This window comes from Dermacentor albipictus, chromosome 1 (assembly GCF_038994185.2).
Source record: "Dermacentor albipictus isolate Rhodes 1998 colony chromosome 1, USDA_Dalb.pri_finalv2, whole genome shotgun sequence".
NCBI lineage: Eukaryota > Metazoa > Arthropoda > Arachnida > Ixodida > Ixodidae > Dermacentor > Dermacentor albipictus.
The window spans coordinates 7,892,043-7,910,366 of record NC_091821.1 but is presented as its reverse complement, the minus strand read 5'-3'; the positions used below and the strand labels follow the sequence as shown (position 1 = coordinate 7,910,366).

The 18,324-nt window shown below is 44.4% G+C and overlaps 1 long non-coding RNA gene across 1 annotated transcript; it reads right to left on the bottom strand.

Annotated features, from left to right (window-relative positions):
* Positions 1–422: 422 nt before the first annotated feature.
* LOC135897342 (uncharacterized) lies at positions 423–7,452 on the bottom strand. The gene is made up of 2 exons (XR_011514599.1): positions 7,037–7,452; positions 423–4,426 (listed from the first exon to the last, which is right to left on the bottom strand). It is a non-coding gene; the product is annotated as an uncharacterized lncRNA (long non-coding RNA).
* Positions 7,453–18,324: the final 10,872 nt, after the last annotated feature.

Here is an 18,324-nt window from a genome sequence, read left to right as displayed (position 1 = left end):
GCTCTTTCGACGATAGCGCCAAGGTCACCTTCAGTTACGTCCCTAGAAGGAGGGCGACAATGTGGTAAAATTGTGGTGCATTTGATTGTTTACGTTGTCATGGCAACAGGAACAGCAGCCGCGAATCGCCTTCTCACCCTGGCGCTCTTTGTTTTTTGTTATGACGACCCGCTCTGCTCCCTCTCCAACATCTCCAGCCTTGCCCATGCTCGTGCACCTTCACTTTTGCTTCCTTTTTGCCTGCCTGCGGCGCGTACTTTTTATTTTTTTATCGCGAGCACGCGCTACCACAGGCAATGCTTTTGAACTGGCGCGCGTTGCGCTGTGAGTTCTTTATGCGTAAACGCGCACGCAGTCTTGTCCATACTTTGAGGGTGCCAGCATATGCCAGAAGATATATACATTCCACTTCCAACACAACATATCTTTGGGCTCTTTTATTGAGTTCCGTTTCCGAAAACAAATATTTTCCCATAACTTGGTATGATACACGCTCAGAAAATAAACAAAATTGAAAATTGCATGACATGTAGATGACTACAAAACAACACAAATGTTCACAGACCGTGAAATACAAAAATAAAACTCCAGAAAACGCGAAGGCCATTTCATGTACACACATATAAAAGATATTTATATTTTGCCCTGAAGACCAAAGTGTAGAAGGGCTTCTGATATGCGCACTGAGATATTGCACAAAACTGGACGACGTGTATGATATAGTCATGACGGCTAAAGAAAAGGAAGATTCACTGGTAATGGCAAAAATATAGGCACGCAAAACACCTAAAATATAGAATAAAATGCTAAGATTGTTTATTGACAGCCATACCAAAAAAGAAAGAACTTGGTTAAGTACCTGCACAAAAGTATATGAAATGCGTGACATGTCTATTACTACTGAACAAAATGAAAAAGACATGGCAGAACAAAAATATCATTGTACTAAAAACGAAAATACACAATATGACATTATGTAGCACTCGGCCACAACTCGAAAAAATTGCACCGCTTTTTGTTGCAAGGTAATGCGCGTTTGCACGCGAACTTTTGAGATGTTCGAACCACGGGCGTAGTCAGGATACTATTTCGAGCGATCGAGGGGGGTCCTAGTCTTCATATGTATATTCGTGCGTGTGTTTTTATATGTGCGTGTATATATGTACACACAAACTAAAAATTTTGGGGGGGTTGGCACCTCTCCGGCTACGCCAATCGTTCGAGCTTAGCCTGCATTAAATAGTGTCATCTTACTCAGCGCTTCCGTACAGTTGCCGCATGTAGCTCGTGACCAGCATACAAAAAAGCAAATGAAAAGCCGCGCAGCATTTGCCTCCTGCGCTCGCGAAGAGTGGCTCCACTGCAGAGCTGGATCATAAACCGGACCTATGCGCAACTCTGCTCCCTGCGGGAGCATACGCAGGAACACTAATGGATGGATGGATGGGTGGATGGATGTTATGAGCGTCCCCTTCGCAACGGGGCGGTGGGTTGCGCCACCAAGCTCTTGTTATTATACTGCCTAATGTTCTGCCTAGGTTAAACAATAAAAAAATAAAAAAACACTATGAACTACCACACCCAAATTTTCTGATCCCCTAGTGCGAACTGTGCTTTTGTACGTCTCCGTCTTTTGTCGTTTCCCTACTTTTCCTCCACCAATCCTCCGATCGCCTCTCACTAATGTATATTGCGGACATGTTTGCTTTACCACTGCTCCCGCTGAACCCAAGGCCTTCAAGGAGGCCCGTGGTGCCTAAATCGACCGCTGGGTAGACGTCTTCACATTCTAATGAAACATGCTCCATAGTTTCCCTAGCTTGTTGTTGTTGTTGTTGTTGTAGCCTGTGACACGTGTGGCTCCTACCAACGATGGGGGATTGGCCAAGAAATGGGTGGATTATCCCAAATTAATATGGAGCTTAATTTCCTAATATCTATGGGAATAGCATTCAATAGGGGCAGAATTGCCTGTAAAAATAAAATCAGGAAGGTCATGTTGAATGAGTAATCATTAATTTAAAAGTAAAAAAAAAGAACTGAGCAGGGCATTCGTTTAGATTACGTAAGGAATGTTTGGACAACGAAGCATGCATCCCTGTGGCTGAATTCTAAAGTGGACGCCCCGAACGAAATAATTGCAGGTTCTGTCAAGTCTAGGCCAATTCTTCGAAAAGGTATCTTCAACAATGTTTTTCTTAACACAGTAAAGCGGCGACAAGATAGAAGAAAGGGCTGCATCGTCTGCTCCTCATCACAAAAAGAACACAGGGGGGGAACCAAACCCGACCTGTGTAAATTGAAATTTAAGGAGGGAATGCGGCAGCATAATTTGGTGAGGCAGACCTCAAGCATCTTTGTGTAACAGGATTCGCTATGCCAGGGAAATGCCAGGTGTTTATACTCTGGAGAAGCAGTCAAATGTGGGTTTGATAAGGCTAATCTAATTGATCGCATCCGAAATCTTGCCGCCGTGATCTGTGCTGTCACCGGTAGAACAGGAAGAACAGGGCCGGATAGTGATGCATTTGCCAGTGAATCGGCAATTTCATTAAAAAACAAACCTTTATGACCAGGCACCCAAATCAAATGAACACATTGCACATGGGCAGGAACTAGTAAGTGGAAGAGCTTTAGCATGGATGACTCATTAGTAGCGGTAAGGCAAGAGCATACAGAAAGGGAGTCAGTAAGAATAGCAGCCGTTGTAATCATTTGGTCTAATTTACGTAAAGCTAGGATTACTGCTAACAACTCGGCCAGAAAAACAGGCCCAAAATTAGGCAATCTTAAAGAAAAAGACCAGTCGAGTGCAGGACAAAATATTCCAATGCCAGCTTTTTCCTCGCTCTATGAGGCATGTGCTGCAATGATAATGTTTGTTTCTAGGGTGCTTAGGTGGTCTTGCAACATGGCGTTTAAAATGCCATAAGGGAGTAGTTTCGGGTGGTTTGGGAAAATGTCATCGAACCTGATCTCTGGGCAATTTGAATGCGTATTATTAGGAAGCACATCACGAATTTGCACATTTAGTGGTTCAAGTAATGTTTGCACAAATATAATCAGTGGTCTATAAAACCTGGGCCAATCAATAGGAAAAAATAATTCTGGATCAGAGATGAAAATAATTTGAGGACGATTTAATGGTGATTCATTTAGCCTTAAAAAGGTCTGAACGGTCAGAAGGTGAAATCGCCATAATATGGGTGGGATTCTTGCTTCCAGGTATAATACGCCATTTGCAACGTATTTTGGAAGGCCTAAGCACAGACGTAGTGCCTCTCGTTCTAACAAAACTAGCGGCCGAAGCTTGTATGATGGAACACCTGAGAATAAAACACATCGAAATTCTAACACCGGACGAACGTACATTCTATATACCATCAAGAGGGATTTTCTTTGCATACCTGTTCTTCGATTGCTTAACTTGTGCAAAATGTCCATTGTACGAGCTCCTTTTGTCGCAATATATTCAATATGCGGCCGCCAGTTAAGATTTCCGTTATAATTAACTATACAAGGTACTTTAGTGACTCTACTTGTGGGATATCTTCGAGATGATAGTTAAGCGATGTGTATACTGGGTCTTTAACGGGAAAAACAAGTATAGCACACTTATTAGCCTCCAGGTTTAAGTGTAAGCTGTCCAGCGAGTGTTCCAGTTCCCTTAGATACGACTGCAAAATTTCGTAAAGAGTGTAAGAGTCGTCGGACGATCCTACCGCTTTCAACCAGATGTAGGAGTCGTCGGACTAACTCGCCGCTGCCACCATTTGAAGGAGTCGAAGGTCGTAGAGAGGATCGCGGGGAACAGGATTTATTTACATATTTTACATTTTAAGCAAGATACATTGGCAGTCTAGCGCGACTCCCATATGGAGCCCGCAAGACTAACATACAGCAAACAGCATTCGAGCACACAGCTCACTACTACATTTCGAGCATGACAACGAGCACTCAGCTCCCGACGACGAGCACGACACGAGCACGCTCTAGCAGCCGGCAAACGCTGCTTATAAGCTCTCCGCTTGACGTCATAGTTCGACGTCATCGTTCGGCGTGGACGGAGTCCGAGTGGGCGGAAACGCTCGTCCAGTCATTGTAAACTTGCCGCCGCCCCGCAGTACGGCCCACACACACAAAGGCACACACATTCCGACTGTCCGGAGCCGACGTCAGAGGGCTTCGTAGAACTCTCGGTGTCGTATAGCTCGCGGTGCCGCATAGCTCTCGGTGTCGACGTCAGAGGGCTTCGTAGAACTGTGCTCCGTGCCGGGTGGCGCGGCGGAGTACCACATTCCTGAGCTAACCGCGCGCCACGTGGCTGCCGGTCATCCGCAGTTCTCGGAAGGGCTCCCCGTCTGGTGGGCTTGGAACACGTGCAGCGGGCTGAAAGGTGGCACGATGCCACCCCGTACGGCCATTCCTAACAAAGAGAGTATATGTCACTAGCCATACCAAAAAAGGCAATGTCATCAGCATAAACGAAGGTACTGACACCTGGGTGAACGGGGATTCTGCTGAGTAATGTATTAAATAATACTGTTGAGAGTACCGATCCCTGAGACACACCTCTTGTTTGCTTATGTTTACTAGAAGAATAGCCACTTCGAAAACAATAGAATTCCCTGTCTTTTAAAAATTCATGCACCCATGCTACAATATAGCCTGGAAAACAATGGCTCTGTAACCGATTTGTTAAAATTGTATGTTCAATGCTGTCATAGGCTTTACATATATCTAAGATAACTAAAGCCGCGTATTGTTTTTTCTGTCTGGCGATGTTAATGCGACTTTCAAGGTCTACATGCGCGTGTCATATTGAATAGCCAGATCGAAATCCAATTTGGCAAGGACTCAACAATTGATTTTCGACAATAAACTCCATTATATGTCCGAGAAGCACTCTTTCAATAAGTTTCACTATGTTTGATGTCAACGCAATTGGTCTGATGTTGTCGATAGTGTACTCTGCTCCTTGCTTTTTAAGTAACGGAATAATTTTGGCGATCCTCCATTCTTGTGGAATCCATGCATTATTACCAGAGTAGTTTGCCAAGTTCAGAAGCTCACGTGGAGCTTCCTGAAAGAAAATCTTTAACATTGCATTTGTTATTCCGTCCGGGCCAGGCGCTGTAGTTGGCAACCGTAACATAACTTGTGCTACTTCCGAATAGGATACCTCTTTGTAGTCCGAGAATGCAGGAATAAAAGCAGAAGTTTGAAGGCGCGTTGCGAACCGGCTCTCCAGTCCTTTAGCCAATAGCTCTGACTCCTGCATTTCCTGTGAGGTATAGACGATTGAGTCTACATTAACGCTCATTGAGAGTCTGTTTCTAAAACGAAGGTAATTAAATAAAGCACGTTTGTTTTTGGATTTAGATAGATAATCGAAATGGTTTTTATCGTACTCATCTTTTGCGTGTTTAATAGTACGTTTGAAGATTGCCGAAATAAATTCATAATCATTCCAACTTTGTGGGCTCTGATTATGAATAAATTTTTTCCAAGCAGCTTTCCTTCTTCTATAAACTCGTGTGCACTCGCTGTTCCACCAGGGACTAGATGAGGAACGCTTAGCTGTCTGAATTACAAATTCAGGCTTTTGTCGGGACATCTGTAACGCTGAACAAATATTCAAGCCAATTTCTTCGTCATCACTGTTAGTTAATCGTGCAGTGGTGGAGCGCAAGCAGTCTTTAAATTTTTTGCAATTCACAAATATTCTGCCTTGTCGTTCAACTGATGTTAAAGGGCATGAAATTACAAAGTAAACCGGGAGATGATCACTGTTTGTACCGAAATCAACCGTAGTCCAAGGTGTCACGGCGATACTTGTGCGAGAAAACGTCAAATCTAACACTGAGCGAGATTGCCCTCGGAGAAATGTTGGTCGTCTAACATTAAGGCATGAAAGATTTTTATCTATGGTCCAGTCCCATAGACGTGTCCCACAAGCACCTCTTTTGTAACCCGATGGCACATGATGCGAATTGAAGTCATCAGTGAGGATGACTTCACTTCTGTAGCTGGCAAGCGCACTATCCAATTGGTATATACTGTGTACGCCCGTAGGGAAATAATCATTTATAATCGAAAATGAACGGTAGCCTGGGATGCTAAGGTGCACTGCCAAAATTTCACATTCTGGAGACATTAACCTGAAAGCTATTTTCGCCTTATGACAGAATTTAGATGATAACAAAATCATTAAACCATCTCCTAGTGACAGGCGATTTAATCGAAAAGATCGAAAATCTTTAAAATGAAAATTTTTCTCAGGAGTAAGCCAGGTTTCTTGTAAGATTACGACGTCAGGATTAAGATGAGTTGTTAAAGGGACGCTAAAGGTTACTATGAAGTCAAGTTAAAGTGATAAAGCGATGCTCTAGATCGTCTAAGGCGTCAATATAATCGCGAACAAAGCTGTAGTAACCGAGAAATTGAGGTAAATGCATGACACGATTTGAGACGCCCCAGCGACATGCCGGTACTAGCCTGATGACGAAGGCACTCCGCATCATAATTTGTCATTAGTACTCTACTACTCGTATTAAAAAGATCATTTCATTAGATTATAAGACGGAAGAAAATGCAACTTGTCTGCTTCTATTCGAGTCTAAGAAAAAATAACATTTTCACGTTACCCTCGAGTAGTATTGGTGGTCGAAAGGTTTCGTTTTCGCTCGACTCTGCGCGCTCGACTATGCGCCGCGCGCGCTTTGGAGTTGTTTCGCTGTCGCGTCGTGCTGCGCTGGTTCTGCTGACTGGCGAAACTTGCATTTGGAACAAGCAGCGGGAATTGCACGTCCACGTTATGTCGTGGGATGCGCGAACGGTCCGCGGAACTTGGCCAAGGGCAGTTGCAGCGGCGAATCCAACGTTACTTATCATTGTAAGCCAACGAGTGAACCTCTCCGTTCAAAGTGGTTAAGTGCCGTACCTCTGCAACAGCGCGTTGGCAAAGAGCCGAAAAATCGCATAGCGTGCTCGCTGCACTTTCGTCCAGAGGATTACGAGTTCAACGCCAACTTACTGAAGTCGTGTGGAGTGCCTTTCAAAGCAATGCTTTCCCGTAGCGCTGTTCCGTCGGTCTTGCCTGCATTCTCCGAAGCGAAAAAACAACTGCAGCTCGAAACGGGGCTGCGAGTGCGGCATTTGGTTTTCACGAAGGAAAAGCTAGAAATGTACGAATATGTAGAGTCATGACATACAGTTGCCGTCGTAGTAGTACGCAACGACGCCGGCAGCGCAAGCCCTCAGCAGCAGGTCACGTTCATCAGTGCTTAAATCGCAGAAGTCGAGCCCAGCATCGCGAGCCAATGTGTCGTTATCAGGGTCGTCCATTGCAACGAGCGTCAAAGTTGGCGTCATAAAATAAAGAGCCGGCTTATCGTCGCGCGCTTTCGCTTCCGCTAGCCACCATAGTTCCGCTTTCGCGCTGCTGTCGGCTCTGTCTTGGCTCTGTTTCTGGCCACGCATTTGCGTTTTGCGCAGAAAAGCCGTAGCGCCGTCTGCGGGCGCCGTTTTACTCACCGACGGCGCAACGTTACTACGAGACCATGACGTCACCACTCCTCGATCGGAGGGCGGGTGATTTGAACTGCGCTAGAGGTACGCGGTCGCTTCAGAACGCATTTTCTCTTAAAATAAGTCTCTTCTTCGCATGAAACAAGCGTTTCTGGGATGGTATTTGAACAGTCCACGTTGACTTAATATTAACCTTTAGTGTCCCTTTAAGGAATTTAAGTCTGTTGCAGCAAAAAACAGGGAACGACAGTTCCACTGTAGCACTTTTAAAAAAAGCTATAGATATATGGTGATGATCTAATTGATATAGTTGTTCAGCGACTACTGTCGCAATGAACTTTCTTGGATACCAGAATGAGAAATAGTATTACCCGTTTTGTTTTTGGTATATGGACAAGAAGCAGTTACTGGAGACCCAGTTCGCTTTTGCGGCCTGGTATCATGACCCGTTTCCATGTCGACCTGCGAGTCTGACTGACGCGAAGAACAAGGATTGGATCCTACAAATGTTGGGTCCGATGTGGTACCCGGCGCTAGGACTGAACTGGCTACCTGTTCTGCAGCACAAGCAATTGATTTGGTGATTGGTGTTGCAGCTGTTTGCAACAGCTGTGTCATCGCGCAGTAAACACTTGGGAAATACATTGTGAAAATATGTTGCATAGCCTTTGTCATTGCTTTTTCTACTGCTGATTCAATGAGTTTAGACAAGTTGTCTTCATGTAAAGTAGATTGCCTCGCAGTGACGCCAGCGTATCCAAAGGCTCTTTCCTTGACTACTGCCATAGCTTCTCGCCGCGAACATCGTCGCCTGTCAATTATCTCGAGTAACTGTATTTCGTTAGCTCTAGCCGAGCAGTTTCCATAGTTAGCCGCATGGTTTCCTCCACATAGGCAGCACGTTTCGGCTTCAGCTGTGCACTCATTGGGGGAATGATCTTCACCACAGACGCGACAGCGTCCATTTGATTTGCAGCCTCATGCACTAGGGTCAAAACGCCAGCAGTTCTGACACTGAAGTGGACGGGAAGCGAGAGGTTCCACTCTAAAAATAAGTGGCCACACTTTTAGTTCAGATGGGCAGGACATGCCAGCAAACGTAGCAATAACCAATTCTGTGGCAACTTTCTCCCCGTTTACGAGTCGGTTATATCAGTATACGGCTATGACGCCAGCACAGCTTGTCCAGAGTCTCAGTTGAGCTGAATCAAGAGTCTACGCCCCGGACAATGCCTTTAGTGCATGCTAGATGATGAGGAATAAACGCACTCACCGGGACAGAAGCGAAAGTCTTACACTTTAGGAGGTCTGCAACACAGGTCGAATCTGATGACCTACAAACTATCCCATCTCTTCCAAATTGTCGGACATCGCTTATCATCTGGAAATGACGCATCATGGCTTGGAGCTCAGCCTGAACAGCTTGTGGGTTGTTAGCCGGATTAATCCACCGTTCGAGGGCACCAGCGCGACAGGGATTCTGCTAACACCGCTGCGGAAGAAAGATTGCAAAGGCAAATCATCAGGAGAAAGGGAGGCTGACCAAGGGCTGGGCCCTTGCCCAGGAGAGTTTTTAGATATCAGCGCTGCTTCAATCACAAAATAAGCCCTACAAAAATTAGATAAGTAAGATAACTAGGTCAAATCCACCCAAAACTTAGCCAAACCAGCAAGCAAGTTCCAGCTCGGGCACACCGGGGCGGAGAACCGAACGCTAGAACGAGCGCCGAGGGCAACGGTGCGGACAAACTAAGAAGATCGGTACGCTTGACGATTATTATTAGTTGTTGTCCTGAGTGGCCGTGGCACATACCCACAGTGGGGGATTGGCCAAGAATCGGGTGGTTCACTTAGGTGTATAAAATTAAGAATTATTAGCTTTACCGCAGCAAGCACATGCTTCTTCTTACTTCTTATATGTCGCTTTATAGGTGCGTGTTTTAAAGCATCCCGATCTCGCTTCGAAAAGTAATGAGCTTCCCTTTAAGTTATCATAATTTTTTTCTTTTCTGATATCGTTTTTCCCTCTGAAGAAGTTACCCAAGGTAGGTTTCTTTTCCATTGCCGCCACCCATGAGATTCTTTCAGCCTCTCTGACTTTGGAATTGACGTTCTGTGTTGCTTACCCTACAGGCCGCATACTTGCTGGTAAGCTGCCTAGTTCTTTTCCTCCACTGTGAATCAATGCTTTTCCTGTACAGATACCTAAACACTCTCCCAGCCCACTTACTTTCTTTCATATTCCTCAGCCGTTCTTCATACTCAATTTTACTGCGAGTTTCCCTCACTTCAAAACTAGTCCAGCCCATATCACCCTGCACAGCTTCATATGTAGTCTTCCCGTGAGCACCGAATGCGAGGCGACCCACTGACCACTGAACCGATTTAATGGATGGATGTTATGAGCGTCCCCTTTGGAACGGGGCGGTGGGTTGCGCCACCAAGATCTTGCTACTATACTGCCTAATATCCTACCTAGGTTAAACAATGAAAAAAGAAAAAAAAAACGCTATGAACTACCACGCCCAAATTTTCTGATCCCCTATTGCGAACTGTGCTTTTGTACGTCTCCGTCTTTTGTCGTTTCCCTACTTTTCTTCCACCAATCCTCCGATCACCTCTCACTAATGTCTATTGCAGACATGTTTGCTTTACCACTGCTCCCGCTGAACCCAAGAGCTTCAAGGAGGCCAGTGGTGCCTAAATCGACCGCTGGGTAGACGTCTTCACATTCTAATAAAACATGCTCCGTAGTTTCCCTAGCTTTACCACAGCAAGCACATGCTTCTTCTTCCTTCTTATATCTCGCTTTATAGGTGCGTGTTCTTAAGACATCCCGATCTCGCTTCGAAAAGTAATGAGCTTCCCATTGAGTTATCACAAATGGTTTCTTTCCTGATTTCGTTTTTTCCTCTTAAGTAGTTACTCATGGCAGGTTTCTTTTCCATTGCCGCCACCCATGAGATTAATTCAGCCTCTCTGATATTCCGCTTGACCTAATGGCGCCGGCGTGAGAGCGCCGCATGCGGGGCAAAATTTAACTAGCGGGTGGTACGCCTCTCCCATCTCTCGTTCACACCGCTTTGATTGCATCTTGCACTGCGCGTGTTTGGGCACGTTTCGTACCGTGCGCGGTGTGTGCCTGTGTGTGTGGACGTTTTATTCCAACGACGATGTACACGCTTCTATGTGCCTTTAAGAAGATCGGTACGCTTGACGTTTATTTTTATGGCTACAATGCGGCGAAAGGGCAGCGTCTGCTTAGCCATGTAAGTGACGCTGAGCAGGTAATTGGAAACGACATCGTATGTGCCGCTGGAAAAGTCGTCGGCAAATACGATGCGTGTTAGCTAAAGTCATTTTCGCATTTTCCCACAAGATGTTTGCTACAAATCCGTGTTGTCTCTGATGGCGACAACGGACTTCCATCGACACTGTGCGGAAATAAACAAAATATATCACCGCAAAGCACAAGTACGACATGCGCACACAACTTTGACTAGTACGACCACTACAATATAGAATAGAGGCAGCAATGTAAATAGCTTGGTCATTTTTTAACAGCGCTCAAGAGACGGAAGTTCGATGTATTAGTAATCATTTCTGCTTCAGCAATGCCGGCGCGACCAAGACGAGGGCGTGTATTGTACAGTAGTAACTCGATCGATCGGTGCAGTGGTGATGGAGGAATAAACTCCGGTCATGTTCAATGCATCGTGCACATGTTCAATTTCTCGGCACACGTGAACTTCGGCCACTGCTAGCGCATGCAACAGAAATGGTTTCCATTCTTGGGCAGCGCACACACAAACGAAACACGAGAAAGAAGACAAGATAAGCGCTGGTCGAACAACTGAAAGTTTTTATATGAAGAAAATGATTATATACCGAGTAATTATGAAATTCACGTGGGCTACATATAAAAATCGTCATACACTCACGAGTGATCAATGAACGAGCTCGTTTCGTTCGCCAGTTGTTTACTTGGTTAGCCGCACCGCAGTAATCCATGTCTGTCGTCTGCTTTTTTCGTACCATTTTCTTGTGAATCAGCAGAAATTCACTGGTGGCATCAACCCTTTCGGGTTTACATTGCTGTCGTGACAGTTAACAACACAATAATAATTTTCGGTCATCCGAAGAGGCGCGGTCACAAACAAGAGAAGTTTCGCGCGCAGCGCGAACTGAACGCGGGCGCGACGGTGAAGGGAAGCGGCGGAAACCTACACCCGTTGGAGGTGAAATCGTTCCGCCAGGGGAGAAACGAGCGCTGGCGTCTAGGATGAAACTTGGCGTGCGGACGTCTATGGTTTCGAACCAGATAAAGCCTTGAGAAAAATTATCATTGGCAGATCACCCGAATTGGTCGCGGTAGCTGGTGCATTATCACGCGAAGAGATCCCTTCGAGATATTGAGAAAGCTCGGGCATGCATTTATCTCTGTACGCTCTCTGCTCTCTCTTTAGAGTATAACGCATACTGGGTTAGATTAAGACTCCTGCGGCAGCTCTTATATATATATATATATATATATATATATATATATATATATATATATATATATATATATATATATATATAAATATATATATATATATATATATATATATATATATCAGGGGCATAGCCAGGGGGGGGGCTTATGGGGCTTCAGCCCCCCCTCCGAAATTTTATCGTGCTGTTCATGCACCGCCGACCAAAGCGACTCCCGGCGCCGGAAATCACTCTGGATTTTGTCTAGAATGTCTTTTTGACGCTCGAAAAGACATTTAACCGCGAAGATTGCGAACTCGGGCTGGATTTCATGGCAAGCCCGTACACCGGCAATCATATAATGCCAAGCAGTCCCATCCGAGCACAAAGTTTCAAGGGCGCTTTGATGGTGAGCGGGCTCGCCGCGGCATCTCACTGAGGCCACGGAATCTATGGAGCGCATGGATATCAATTGCGAAACTTTATGGGTATAAATCTCATAAGCTCTTGATCTGAAACGTGCATTGACATTTCCAAAGTTGTGCTTTAAATTTTCAATTGCGGAACTTTGTGGCTTTAATGTTGTTATAAACATTTGACGCCAAAAGTCCATTGAATTTTCTAAAGTCTTACGTCGGAACATACAACGAGACAAGCCAAATCAACACACTAGCCGACTAGTTGACAAAGCACGCAGCGAGGTCCAATGAGACGATGCGTCGGGGTGGTTCATTTGTGCCGTCATGTCACATAAAAAATATCAACATTTTTTTTTAACCTACGTCAGAACATCCATGTCAAGACACTAAAGCCAGCCAAAGTAACTACGTTCTTATTTATTTTTTCTACTTTGACTTTTATTCGCCGAGGACACATTGACCCTCTTCAATTTTTTTGTTCTCGCTATACCCTACCCGCGGGCTGCCAGAGCGAGCCATAGCGCATATGTTTTAACGCGATAGCGTTAAGGAGCTCGTGTCGCAGAAAAGCCGGTGTCGTCGGCGTCGGTGTCGGGTGTCGGCGTCGGCGTCGGCGTTTGCGGCGTTGACCGTGAGCGATAAATCACGGCAGGCGCTTCATAAATAAAAAGCAACTTCCAAGATTGGCCCGGTGGGAATCGAACCAGGGTCTCCGGAGTGTGAGACGGAGACGCTACCACTCAGCCACGAGTTTTTCTCGTATGGCCCCGACCACCGCGCGGTGCACTTCGGTGGGCGTTCGGTTTGCTCTGGCCGAGTGGATTTTCACCTGACAGAGTTTTGGAAGCTTTCTGGCTAGCAGACGAGAAAAAAAGCAAAGGTCGCTCGCCGCCATCACTGCGGGTACTCGAAGGATTGCACCGCGTTCCTTGAGCGGAACCTTTCCGGAAAGACTTGTTTCGCCGGTGTAGGATACTGAGCAGTATGTGTATGGTTCTCAGTGGGTCAATCATCCCATGTTTTCTTCGGTATTAATTCCGTAGCCCCATTAGGTGCCCGTTGTAGGCATTCGATTCTGGCCAACATACTTTCCTATGCGATCTTTTTTCCATTTCGGTGCCTCCGCCCCACAGAAAAAAAATACAATGTTGTGGCGCAGCGAATTGTCGCATGGTGAAAGTTCGATTTTGATACTTCTTTTGCGGAAAGTAATGGGCGAAGGGACGCTTCAGTTTCCGGATACGTTTATTATATTATTGCAAAAGCAATTATATGGACACTCCAGGGGCATTCCTGCCGTCGCCGTCGCCCTCATGTTTCGTATACAGTCCAATGGTGATAAAATCGTGACCACGTACGCGCTGCATGCTGTATGTGCGAGTGAAAGCGTAGGAGGGGAGGTGGAATGGGTGAGCCGACGATGGTGGCTCAGTCTTGTGTGCGCAAAGGAGAAAAGCGGAAAGCAAGCGCGCCGCCTTCCGTCGCGCGCAATACATCGGGGGGAGTGGATGGAATGGGGGCGGAATCTAGGATTCTGTAAATCTATGATTGTGCAACATGTTTATTTGCCTTGTTTGACGCATTACATACAGTTACTTTTTCTTACATACATAGACTCATTGGAGACTTATACGTATACTTAAATATCTTGTTGCGAGGTTTTGTGTATACATGAAGTGAACTTTGTTTCCAGTGACACTTTTTTGTCCTTTATCAAGCCGTATTTTCGCATTTGTATGTCCCATTGTATCTTTGCATTTCTAATGTACGAGGGCGAGTCAAATGAAAATGCGCCTACCCTAAGCGCGCAATAATGGTTCGGTTCATTATCTGCGAGGCATGCGCGTAGGAGAACGGCATGTCTCATTTACAAAAGTGACACGCAGGTGTGAAGATAACTGTTCTTTAATGCTCTCATACACTGGGTTGAATATGGTTGCGTCGCATAATGGACACTTCAAAAATTGAACAGCTCGGTGTCGCGAAGTTTTTGACAGCTAAAGGTGTTTCCAAAACAGAAATTAATCGCCGTATGGCTGCCGTTTACGTTGAACACGGCATTTCATTGACCACTGTGAAGCGTTGGAGCAAACGGTTTAAAGGACGTTGTAAAGACATTCCAAGACCGGGCCAAAACCATCGTGCAGTCACCCCCCACACAATTTCAAAGGTTCATGAGCTGATGAAACAAGAAGGGAGCATAAGCATCGATGAACTGGCAGACCGTCTGAACATCAGTCACGGTTCGGTTCACGCCATAATTCACGAGCTTCTCGATTATCGGCTCTTTGGTGCGAGATGGATCCCCAAGATTTTGATCCATCGCGAGAAGACGGAGAAGTTTCGCGCTGCCTCGACTCATCTGATCGGGTATCACAATGAGGATGACGACTTCTTGTTTGCATTTGTGATCGGGGACGAACCTTGATGCCACTACTACGAGCCTGAAACACGACGGCAAAGCTTACAGTGGAAACATTCGAATTTACCACGCCCAAAGAACGCAAAGGCCATCATCTCCGCTGGAAAGGTGTTGTTGACTTTTTTTTCGGTCGTCAGGGTCCATTACTGATAGAATTTGCTAAATCTTGAGAGGCTATCAATTGTTTCCAATATTGTGAAACGCCAGAACGGCAGTGTGTCGCAATCAAGAACGAACAACGTGGAAAATTGACGAATGGGGTCATCTTGTTCCACGACAATGCCTGTCTCCACGTCACTTATGTGGTTAATACAAAACTGGCAAACTTCAAGTGGGAAACGCTTCAGCATCCGCCATACAGCTCAGACCTGTCACCTTGCGACTTCTACATTTTGGGGCAGCCGAAAAAACAGCTCAAGGGAACCAGATAAAGACTTTTTGAAGCAGCAACCCAAAAAGTTTTATAAGACGGGAATCACGCGACTAGTTAGCCAATGGGGCAAATGTCTAAATTCTCATGAAGGCTACTTTTAAATAAAGTACCCCGTTGTTGGCTCACATTCATTTGACTTGCCCTCGTATATCTTGCAGAATTCCTGCTTTTTATACGTGCCCTCTGTTGCGACTATGATTTCGGTGCAATTACTCACGATACACGACCGGTGACAGCTGCTCCTGCGTAATACATTAAAACAAATTACAGCGCCATTGAGATTTTTCACTGGCCATTGCATATATACTAGAATGTAAGCACGGTTCTTGAATGACAAAGTTTCGTTAACATATTTGTCCTCAACTTTCTCAGTTCATTGCCTTTTAATTTTTCATATCAGCGGCATGCACTGCTTTTCTGGTTTCGAACTGATATAGTTCTAAAGTTCGTGTGATACTTTCTTTATTTAGATAGACAAAAATATGGAAGCATTGATACCAGTTATTTTGGGCAAAATTTTTGGCACATAGGAGTACATTCTTTTATGAAAAAATACATATTTTATTGTTTTGACTGTGCGTAGCGTTCAAGAATTCGTTTGCAGCATCTTTGGCAATGACAATGCAGTTATTATTCATGGATTTGATCCCTTGACAAATTGTTTAAGAGGAAGCTTTAGCTCGGGCCCAATCCGACGCGGCCTATTCAAATAATTGTAAAACGCAGAAACGCTTTTCTTAGATAATCCTGCTAATCACTTTTGTTGAAATTCGTTGCATTTGAGAGAGAAAGTTAAATCCTAGTTCTGTTGGAAACACAACTTCGATTTAGGGCCTGAATTTTGTTTAAAATATTTTGAAAAATTCGAAAGTTTGAAAAAATAGAAGCACGACGTTTACAAACTAATAGCTATGCATGAAGAACAGACATTGTGGTTCTGTAAACGGCATCTATTATAACAGTCAAAGCGGACAAGTTTGCTATGTCAATTTGTATCTTACGTGAATTGGTTACGTTGTGTACAAGGGTTCGGCACAAGCCGTATTTCCACAATACTAATTTTTTTTTAGATTCATGTGTAACATATCCATTTTGTCCGCTGTAGATGTACTATTAGATGCAATTCACAGAATTGTGATATCATTTTTCATTGTTGAGTCACGGAGTTTTAAACTTGATAGTTTCGTTTTCTGAAAATTTTCGATTTGGCCAATTTTTAATAAATAATTGACCACCTAAATGAAAAATTCGAAACCAGTAGTCACTAGAATTAAACTTTTTCTTTTAAATGCAACAAACCTCCTCAAATTTGGTGAAGTGGTTGCAGGGAAAAACGAATTCCCCTTATACATGTATTTAAATAGGAGCACCCGAGCTAAAGCTTCCTAGAACAAAATTTCGGGCTACGCTACTGGCCCCGTATATATATATATATATATATATATATGGGGCCAGTGGCGTAGACCCCCCCGAACAAAATTTCTGGCTACGCTACTGGCCCCGTATATCCATATATATATATATATATATATATATATATATATATATATATATATATATATACGGGGCCAGTAGCGTAGCCAGAAATTTTGTTCGGGGGGGTCTACGCCACTGGCCCCATATCTATATATATATATATATATATATATATATATGGGGCCAGTGACCCCCCCGCGTAGACCCCCCCGAACAAAATTTCTGGCTACGCTACGGGCCCCGTATATATATACATATAGATATATATATATATATATATATATATATATATATATATATATATATATATATATATATATATATATATATATATACGGGGCCAGTAGCGTAGCCAGAAATTTTGTTCGGGGGGGTCTACGCGGGGGGGTCACTGGCCCCATATATATATATATATATATATATATATATATATATATATATATTACTATATATATATATATATATATATATATATATATATATATATATGGGGCCAGTGGCGTAGACCTCCCCGAACAAAATTTCCGGCTACGCTACTGGCCCCGTATATATATACATATACATATATATATATATATATATATATATATATAGAGAGAGAGAGAGAGAGAGAAAGCGTTTGATTCAGTCGAAACCTCAGCAGTCATGGAGGCATTACGGTATCAGGGTGTAGATGAGCCATACGTAAAAATACTGGAAGATATCTATGGCGGCTCGACAGCCACCGTAGTCCTCCACAAAGAAAGCAACAAAATCCCAATAAAGAAAGGCGTCCGACAGGGAGATACCATCTCTCCAATGCTATTCACCGCATGTTTACAGGAGGTATTCAGAGACCTGGAGTGGGAAGAATGGGGGATAAAAGTTGATGGAGAATACCTTAGCAACTTGCGATTCGCTGATGATATTGCCTTGCTTAGTAACTCAGGAGACCAATTGCAATGCATGCTCACTGACCTGGAGAGGCAAAGCAGAAGGGTGGGTCTGCAGAAAACTAAAGTAATGTTTAACAGTCTCGGAAGAGAACAGCAGTTTACGGTAGGTAGCGAGACACTGGAAGTGGTAAGGGAATACATCTACTTAGGGCAGGTAGTGACCACGGATCCGGATCATGAGACTGAAATAACCAGAAGAATAAGAATGGGCTGGGGTGCGTTTGGCAGGCATTCTCAAATCATGAACAGCAGGTTGCCACTATCCCTCAAAAGGAAAGTGTATAACAGCTGTGTGTTACCAGTACTCACATATGGGGCAGAAACCTGGAGGCTTACGAAAAGGGTTCTGCTGAAATTGAGGACGACGCAACGAGCTATGGAAAGAAGAATGATCGGTGTAACGTTAAGGGATAAGAAAAGAGCAGATTGGGTGAGGCAACAAACGCGGGTAAATGACATCTTAGTTGAAATAAAGAAAAAGAAATGGACATGGGCCGGACATGTAATGAGGAGGGGAGATAACCGATGGTCATTAAGGGTTACGGACTGGATTCCAAGGGAAGGGAAGCGTAGCAGGGGGCGGCAGAAAGTTAGGTGGGCGGATGACATTAAGACATTTGCAGGGATAGCTTGGCC